Source organism: Carlito syrichta, unplaced genomic scaffold, assembly GCF_000164805.1.
Source record: "Carlito syrichta isolate Samal-C Ts95f unplaced genomic scaffold, Tarsius_syrichta-2.0.1 Scaffold304551, whole genome shotgun sequence".
In the NCBI taxonomy this organism is placed as follows: domain Eukaryota; kingdom Metazoa; phylum Chordata; class Mammalia; order Primates; family Tarsiidae; genus Carlito; species Carlito syrichta.
Window position 1 is genome coordinate 282,022 of NW_007248647.1, and position 9,903 is coordinate 291,924.

Below are 9,903 nucleotides of genomic sequence, written 5' to 3' on the forward strand. Positions count from 1 at the left end.
CCAGGCGGGTCTTGAACCCGCGGGCTCAGGCAATCCACTCACCTCAGCCTTCCAAAGGTGTGGGATTACAGACTGAGCCACCGAGCCCGGCTACATCCTAGATTTTTGAAGAAAATACAGTGATACTCATCATCTGTAGGGCACCACATAAACTGTGAGCTCAAAGTCACACACAATTTGAGCATTAGATCCCACTACATTCCTTTCAATGATGTTATACATTTGAGAAACTGGGTTTTCAGTAGCAGCTGTAAAAAAAAGCAAGTACTGCACAAAAATCAATGAGGTTGAGTTGATGAGGGTGGGTATGTATAATCTGAGCCTGTGTTTGAGAAGTTGTGTTTGAAATTACTAGGAATTTCTTTTGACCTAGAAGCATCATGAAAAAATTACTTAGATACCAAAAGCACAGAGAACCAGGAAATCTGAGGATATCTGGCTTAGAAAAACCAGACCTAAAGTCTGCTAGGGGTGAAGTCAGCTTCCTTTCAGGAACATGAATTTTATGGTGGATATTTGAAGGAAATTCTGGTTCTGCTAGGAAGGAGAAAGAAGGAAATGTCTGCAGCAGAGTTCTCTTTATGGAATTGCTATCATTTCTCTTCAAACCATCAGATCTGTTTCTTCTGTTAAATTACTAAACACACACAAGCACACACACATAAACACACACATGCTTTACCCTCATTTTTTAGGTTGTCTTAAATAGTCTAAAAACTTTTCTATAGGTCAAAAACATATCAATTGGATTTTATTATTTGCCCATTATACGCAGATATGTTGCATTACTTCTAATTCCAACAATGATCCCAAGAAAACAGAATCTACTTAAAATACATGCTATTTAACTAGCAAATGTTGGCCAAGACTGTCCAGCTTCAGATATAGCTTAATGCCCTTCCCACCTTAATTTTTAAATTTATGAAGTACTTCATGTTTTGCTTCAAGGATTTCCAAATTCCTCTGTGAAATATTCTCCTCTCTCATGCTACAAGGTCCCAAATTATTCTGATTGATTCTCCTCTTAGGCTTGTTTTTTACTTTAATTTTAATTATATTAAAAATGTCTTCTTTATTTATTCATATGGGCCTCTTTCTTCCTCATTCCCAGCTTAAGAGTTTTCTTGAAATTTATCCCTCAGCCTTTTGCTATCAGCACTTTCTGTGACACTTCTGTTCATGTGATTCTCATATCTCAAAGGTCCTTCCTGTTATATCCCACACTTCCTATTGGACATCTCCACTTGGATGTTTCGTTTTTGCATCAGAATCACCATATCTAAAGTGATCCCATCACTCTCCTTCCCAAACTAGCACTGGTCTCCATACTCCCTTTTGGTGGCACTGCTTGCCCTCATCATCTAGACTTGAAACCTTAAAACTGCACTAGATGCCCCCTTTCCTGGCTCCCTCCCAGACTCATTCTCATCCTAAATCCACTAAGTCTCCTCTCAGAAACAACTTCTTTTTCCTTGATGTGCCTTTCTTTATACTTTTTATTTTTCTTAATTTTATTGCTAATTTCATGGTAAATTATGGATTGTTTATTGTATAGTTGATTAATCCTTTTTCTATTTTCTCATTTATTAACTGAAAAAATTGTTAACACTTGCTACCTACTTCCTAGGTTCGTAACAGTTAAGTATAGTTGTGGCATGTCTCCCAAAATAGGCAATAATCCCTATCTTGATGGGGACCATGGAAAACACAGTTTAATTTTCATAGAAAATACAGTAAACTTTTTAATAGAGAAAAATAGATGATATTGGCAATTAGATATAGACAGATAAAATTATAGATATGGATAGATGATACTCAATTATACCTATTGAAAGAATAGCAGAATTAACTCATATTTCCTTTGTATTCTTTTAAGGTCCTTCACTTCGTTGAATTACTATATTCAATTATTCATCTCTGCTTCACTTTCCAATATTATTTTAATAAACATTAATGCAGTGTTCCAAGTGTGATTTTAAATCATATATAGTAAAAGTTTAGTGACAGTCTACTTCTACCTAAATTGATAATGTTGTCTTTTATCAAAACTGTGGTCTGCCTTATATTCTTGTTTTTGAACTGTCAGCATTTTAACAATCTCCCAGTGATTAAATATCTATTAGATTACTGCCTTACAAAAATATAAATTTGTTTTTCCTCACCTCATACTTACTGCCAACTAGGTGAATAAGTACTGGGCTTGATACTAGAAAGCAGAGCTGATCATTTGGTTTTTATAAACCTTCCACCCAATGCACCTCATTCTGGTTATGATTTAGTAGAGTCTTCTCCTAGTGCTCCATTAATCTGATAAATAAATTACTATGATTAATTATTTTTGCAGTATATAAATAGGCAACACCCAATTTCAGAAAGTCTAGGCTCCCTGACTTCCTAGTGAATGCGGACACTTTCTAATGCTGACATTTGTGGAATGAGGGTGCTGGAAGAGGGTTCTCTTTCAGGCTCTAAAAAAGCCTAATATTAAGTAAAATAAAGGTAATGTCCCTTATTAATTATATATTAACATTTCAAAATTATAATATAAGGAGAGACAATCTTTTGAAGAAGTCAAATATCATCAACTTGCACTTTAACATTATCTGTGCCCTTTTTAATGAATTATGTCTTTAAGATATTGACTTCCAAAACTAGTATGATTCTTTCAGGATTTTTCTGTACTGAGCAAGAAATTATTTTTGTGATTTTTCATAATGTAAAAGAAAGAAAATGAACTTTGAGATCAGAAAGACCATATTTTAATTCTGTCCTTTTCATTTAGCAAGGTGTTAACCTCTGTGAACCACATTAATGTTCTTCATATATAAAAGTGTGGACAATACCTGCCCTCAAGGATTTGTGTAAGCATTAAATAAAACACTTATGACACAGGAATGCACCTATCACTTCTTGGTACTCAGTAGGCATGATGTAAGAATATCATGCTTGAATGGATCATTAGCACAGCATGTGAAATGAGGTTATGACAGAGGACTTTTGTAAAGGCTACAAAAAGAGTATAAAGTTAAACCTTTGTCTGTCTTTATCTATGCATTTAATGTAGTAAAAAATAATTTACTGAGTCCTTTGTGTGTTCAAGTCTGGGTGTCAGATGCTAGGAATTATTGACTGACCTCAAAAGGAAAAAAAAATTGCAGTGGTAGGAATAAAAGCATGAGAATAAAATTATAAGAATATGCAATAAGAACCTTTTATTTTAGAGACTTCATTAATTGACTAGGTATTTGAATTCTATGTGGACATAGCCATGGTCATCTTTCTAATTTAAAAAATCACTTAATCTATGCACACATTATACTATTGGGCTTCAAATTGGGCTCCTAAGTCATTATCAATCTAGGGTGATGTCAAAAAGTATCAGCAAATGGGAATCTGGTTCATCGCTCCTTTCCTGATTCCAATACAAGCAAAGCAGTCCTTGCTTTATCATTTTTACATATTGGGGTTCAATTCAGTAGTCTGTTGATAGAAAAGTTGTCCAGAGAAAACAAATACAGCTAAAACATCACTGATAAGAATAATTGTTTCACTTGAGCAGGGCACAGAAAAACAAATATCACATGTTCTCATTCACATGTGGGAGCTAAAAACTGAATCTCATGGAGGTAGAAAGTAGAATGATAGACACCTAAGGCTTAGAAGGGCGTGTGGGTCGGATAGAGGAAGGGATAAAGAGGATGGGTTAATGGTTACAAACATACAGTTAGATAGAAGAAATAAGTCCTCATGTTTGATAGCAGAATACGGTGACTATAATGTTATGCATATTTCAAAATACCTAGGAGAGAGGGCTTAACATGACCCCAACACTTAGAAATAATAAATACTTGAGGTGATGGACATCCCCCAAGTACCCTGACTTGATTATTGCCCAGTCAATGCCTGCAACAAAATACCACATGTACTTTATAAATATGTACAAATATTTGCATCAATAAAAATAAATCTTATCAGAGGCCCCAATTAAAAAAATTTTCACTAAAAAATACTATTCAAGTCAAAATATCATATAATTATGCACATATAATCTTCAAATTTTAGCAAGGGTGTTGTGGGAGTTCCCCCTGCACAGGAGATCTTTGAGCTAAGACCTGAAGAATGAAAAGGAACCAACTATTCAAAGAGCTCAGGGAATAGCACTCCTGACAGAAGGAATAATTTGTGCAGAAGCTCTGAATCAGCGAAGTGTAGAAAGTCTCAAGGAAGAAGAAAGGTAGCTGGTATGGCTAAAGTATTGAAGGCAAAAGGGAGAGTGGAACAAGAGGATGCTGGAGAGGTGGGCCAGTCTGAGATTATGCAGGGCTCATAGGACATGGTAAAGAGCTTGGATTTTATTCTATATGTAAAGAAAAGTCACTGAAGGATTAGGAGAGCCTGAAAAATTACTCTGACTGTGGTATGATAATGGATATGCAGGGGACAAGAAGAGAAAATGAAACAAGTTGAAAGGTATTGGTATAATGAAAAGGGTAGATCATGGTGTCTTGAATTAGGGTGATAGAGTGATGGCAAAGGAGTTGCAGAGATATGGATATATTTTGAAGGCAGAATCTTCACAAACTTGCTGATGAATTGGATGTGGTAGATAAGGAAAGAGGGAACTTGAAGATGATCCTTCTAATTTTGTGAGACACAGGCAGTGTCATTTACTGAGACGACAAAGAATGGGGTAGAGAGAAGTCTGGGGAAAGCACTCAAGGGGTCTGTTTTGGAAACACTAAGTTTGAGATGCCTGTTTGACAACTTGATAAATCAAGTGACTAGATATTGTATTGATGATAATCACTAAAAATTATTGAGTACTTTTCTTACATATGAGACACTGTTCAAAGTTCTTTGTATTAAATCATTTACTCCTCAAAACTACTCATGAAGTACTATCAATATTATTAAGTACAATTAATATTATAGTTACTTCATAAAAGAGGAAATTTAGGCACAGAAAGAGTAAGTAAACATGTCAAACAACTAACAAACAGTGGAGCTGTGAACCAAGCCCAGATGGTCAGGCCCCTATGCCCACTCCCTTAACTTCTGCATCCCATGGCTTCCAGGACCCTGGGACCCAGGAGAGCAGTCTCAGTGATAAATATATGTTTATGAGTTATGTATTAATTTATAAACATTTTAACTCCAAATATATTTACTGAGCATTGGTTATGTGCCCTCAGGAAGCTTACATATATCAGATGGCAAAAAATGTTATGAAGAAAACTAGCATAGTGCAAGGACAGTAGAAGTGCCTGGAGTGAAGTGTTATTTTATACAGCATAGCCAGGAGTGGTCACTCTGAGAAGGTGACATTTAAGCAGAGTGATGAAGGGACTGAAGATACAAAATATGCATATATCTGATAGGTGGAAGTGTCACAGAGACAACAGTAAGTTCAAAGGCCCTGTGGCAGAAGCATGCTTAGCATATTTAAATATCAGCAAAGAGCCGGCTTGGTGGCTCAGCCTGTAATCCGGTATTTTGGGAGACTGAGGTGAGTGGATTGCCTGAACCCGCAGGTTCGAGATGAGGTCTCGCCTGGGTAACATCTCTACAATAAATCAAAAATTAGCTGGGCATGGTAGCGCGTGCCTGTAGTTCCGGCTACTTGGAAGGCTGAGGCAGAAGAATTGCCAGAGCCCAGCAGGCCAAGGCTGCAGTGGTAGGGAACGGGCCACTGCACTCCAATCTGGGCGACAGAGTGAGACTCTAACTCAAAATATATATATCAGTAAGGAAGCCAGGGTGGCTGAAGTAGAACAAGCTAGGTGAAATATTAGAGCGGAACCAAAGAGATACTAAGTCATCAGATACTATTTAAAGCCATCTGACTAGATGAGAATGTCCATGGAGAGAGTTTAGAAAAAGAAAATCTAGCCCTGACGCCTTTATGATTTAGAAGTGGAATAAAGAGAAAAAAAACTTCAAAGACTTGGAAATGCTAGTGAGTAAAAGACAGAGGAGTTGATGCCAGAGAAGCAGGGAGTATTTTAAAGAAATAAACTGCTCAATGCTGCTGACGAATCAGGCAAAACGTAAACAGAGTTGGATCCACTGCATCTGGCAACACAAAGGTTGTTGGTGACCTTGACAGAAGTAGGTCCACTGGAGTGGCACAATGAGGATGGCCTTGGCTGTCAGTCAAACTAAAGCCTAAATTCTTGATTTAGCATTTATGATTCCATGCACCTTTAACAGGTTCCCTAATTTGAGCCTTCTTTTGTCAACTGTAAAGTGGGGTGAAAACATCCCTTTTAAGAATTGTGATGATTCATGATCATGTATTCAGTAAGTCCCCTACATACAAACGAGTTCCGTTCAGATAGCACGTTCATAAGTCCAATTTGTTCATAAGTCCAACAAAGTTAACCTAGGTACCCAACTCACACAGTCATACAGTCCCAGCTACATCACCTGGGCTTGAAATAAAGATACCGTGCTACTGTACTCTATACAGTACTGTAAAGTACATAAAAGCTAATGAGTTTTGATTGCAGACACGTGACAATGTATACCAGGCATGCAAATTCACTCATGTGATTTGACATGAAAACATGCATTTTGAAAGTTGGCAACTTGAAGATTCATGCCTTTCTATACTACCAAGCTTCTGCTTGTCCAAGGCCCAATTCTCATCTTGTGTTCTAGGAGAAATTGTAAGGGTGCTTTGAAGGAATGTAAATATGATAGTATAGGACGAAGGACTTGGAAGAACCTGAATAGCATCACTGGGCAGATTTCTCTTTTGGTCAGGTCCTTGAAAAGGGATAACAAAGCATTTAATGAGACGACGCTCCTAAGATGCTCAGAAGCCTCAGATTGAGATGTAAAGGAGCAAGGGAGGGACCTTGACCCTGTACCTCCCCATGGCTGATTGGGACAGCAGTGGCAAACAGCAACTGGGAGAGAGTTAGGTCCAGGCCTGTGGGCGAGGGAAAGCATCTGAAGAGAGAAAAATGACTGCAGTACTTTGAAGGAGACCATGTCTTATCACAGACTGGGGAGAATCTGTGCCCATTTTTAAAAAATCCTTTTGAAAGTTTCACCTTCTAGTACTGTGACATAAAGAGGGCCTTTGAATTTTATCTGTCCCTGATAGCATTCCTCCTTAAGGGTGACATCCCTGCTCCTTAAGGGAGCAAGTGCAGGGGGTGGTGTGGAGGGCACAGGAATAGAAAAGCGCCGCGGGCTCCCCCTAGAGGTCTGCATGCTCCAGTTTGTTTAACCGGCTTCCTGCCTTGTCCTGTGACTAAATGTCTACTTTGATAATATTCTTAGAACTAGAAACCGGCACACTCTTTCCATTCTTCTCCCTTCCACCAAATCCAGGTTAAACTTTCCTCTACAGTTGAGCTCTGAGACTATGCCTTGCTCATTTCAAGAGTTACTGGCAAGCTCCTTGGATGCCAACATCCTGCCTGCCGGCCTGGACTTCTGAGATTGTTGATGCTGAATTCTCTCTCAGTGCACATTCTCACTGATTGCTGTTTAAACCCTCCAGAAAGGACTGTTTGCCTGCTTATTGATAGATATTCTGGATATCAATTTTGGCTTCTCTGATGAATTTCCTCCCAACACCTGCTCCAATCTAATTTAAGATTTGTAAAATTCAATCTAATTTCGGATTTCTGTCCTTCCTATGCAGCACTGTGCTGTTGTAGTAGGTGATCAAAAATAGGTCATACCCTAAGTCAAATTTGTGTCCGTTATTGAGATTGATTTGAAAATGTTGTTTACCATTAATGAAAAGCAGTTGTTACTTTAGACTGGGAGATGCTGGACAATTGCATTATGGCTTAATTGCCTTTAATCCTTATGACCTAGCCCACCATGTAGTGATAATAGATGCTTAGTAAATGGTTTGGGGGAAACAGAATAAATTAATTACACTTTCAGGCATTTACAAACTAAGTTCAGTGTTACGCGGATGAGAGCACAGTTGTGTCAGGTGAACTTTACTTTTGTAGTGGTTAATGTGAAACCAACAATTTCTCCAAGTTTCCATCAATCAAGCTGACTTTGGTAGTGCCTTTGAGGATACTTAAGTCATGAGGAACTGAAAGGGGACCCTGGGATAGCAAAATCACCTTCTTTCTAAGAAAAATGGAGGCTTTCTCTAATGTACTAATGCCTTCATGACATTCCTCAGGTACTTGAATGATCATTTTTCTATGCCAAGGGCTTCTCAAGAGGAATAAAATAGATCAGTAACAGAGCTCTGTCCATTTGGTAATAAGTTGACTCAAATGCCATATGGATGTTTGCATTTAAAATATAATGGTTTCAGAATGACAAATATAAGAATTAATATGAGTTCCTGGTAGAAAAGTATTAAGAGACATTTAGATGATTTACAGATTTAGAACACAGATCATGGGGGAAATGTTTTCTTAAAAACTGGCAAAAAAGAAAATAGCACAAATGCATCTACCTAAGAAGTACTATAGGCCTATCATATCATTTTGATTGTATGCATATAATATAAAATACCAATAACTAAAAGTTATTAGAAGAATGAATTGCTGTCTTATTAAAAAAAAAAAAAGACTACCAGTTTGCTTGATTTTCTTTTTACTCCACTTATCCATCAATCACTATTAATAATAAGCTATTGTACAACCTCTGTGGAAAACAATGTGGCAATTACTAAAAGATCTAAAAATCAGCCTTCCATATCACCCAGCATTCCCTTTTCTGGGAATATACCCAAGGAACTGAAATCCCGCTATAGAAAAGATACCTGCACATGCACGTTCATCACAGCACTATTCACAATAGCAAAAACATGGAACCAGCCATGCTGCCCATTGAAAGTGGACTCGATTTTTAAAATGTGGTATGTATACACAATGGAATATTACATAGCCATAAAGAAGGACAAAATTATGAACTTCACAGCAACTTGGACGGGACTTAGAGTCTATAATACTGAGTGATCTATCACAGAAGCAGAGAACTGTGTACCACATGAACCCTAAACAATTATCATAATATATAAGAAAGGGCTAGGCAGTAGTGGGAAACTGCCAGGGGAGGGAGGAGGGGCACCCTTCATCAATAAGGGAAACTGATCTCAAACTAGGTGAAGTGGGGCCAAAGTGAGGCCCAAACTTTACCTGTACAACGACCATTGGCATACCTAACCCTGAATTGTACCCATCTTTAAAATAATATTTTTTTAAAAAGAACCAGCTATTTAACAAACACTTTGCTAAGTATTAATAATATTAAAAGAAGGCCACTGCACCTAAACTCAAGTTTTTGTTCCAGTTAAGAAAAAGCATCGTGATACATTGCTGTTAATACTTTTTATTTTACCAAATTAGCCAAGCTGACCAGCTAGTTCGGTGTTAGGAAAACACAATCAACTTGGTTATTCCAAAACTTGTACCATATGCGGGTTATCCATGTAACATATTTCTCCTCCTTTTCAGTTCTGCTGCTTAATTTTGTTATCTTTGCATCTCCCAAAACTGGAAATAACTGACCACCTTGTTTATATTCCTCTCCACAGGTAGCTTTGTCCTGTAAAATGGGGCAGAAGTGGAGTTTCCCTCCAGCGGTTGCCCCAGCGGCATTCCCTAATACCTGCTGTTTCACACTTCATGAGATGTAGGGTGAAATGTTATATGGTAAGAGCTGTATCGCCCAGTTCAATGCTACTAGAGATTCAGTGAGTAAAAAACAGCAAAGATGGCTGCAACTGAATCCTTATGAAGTGTATTTAAGGACTTTGTACACAAATGCATTATTTAACTTTCAGATTCTCCTTTTAAGGTTATAACAAATATGCTTCTGTGAAGTATCCTTTAGGCTGTTATTTTTGTCTAAAATAAGCCACTTGTAAAATCTTAAGATAGACAAATTCTTCAAAAATTTTCCATTAGCATA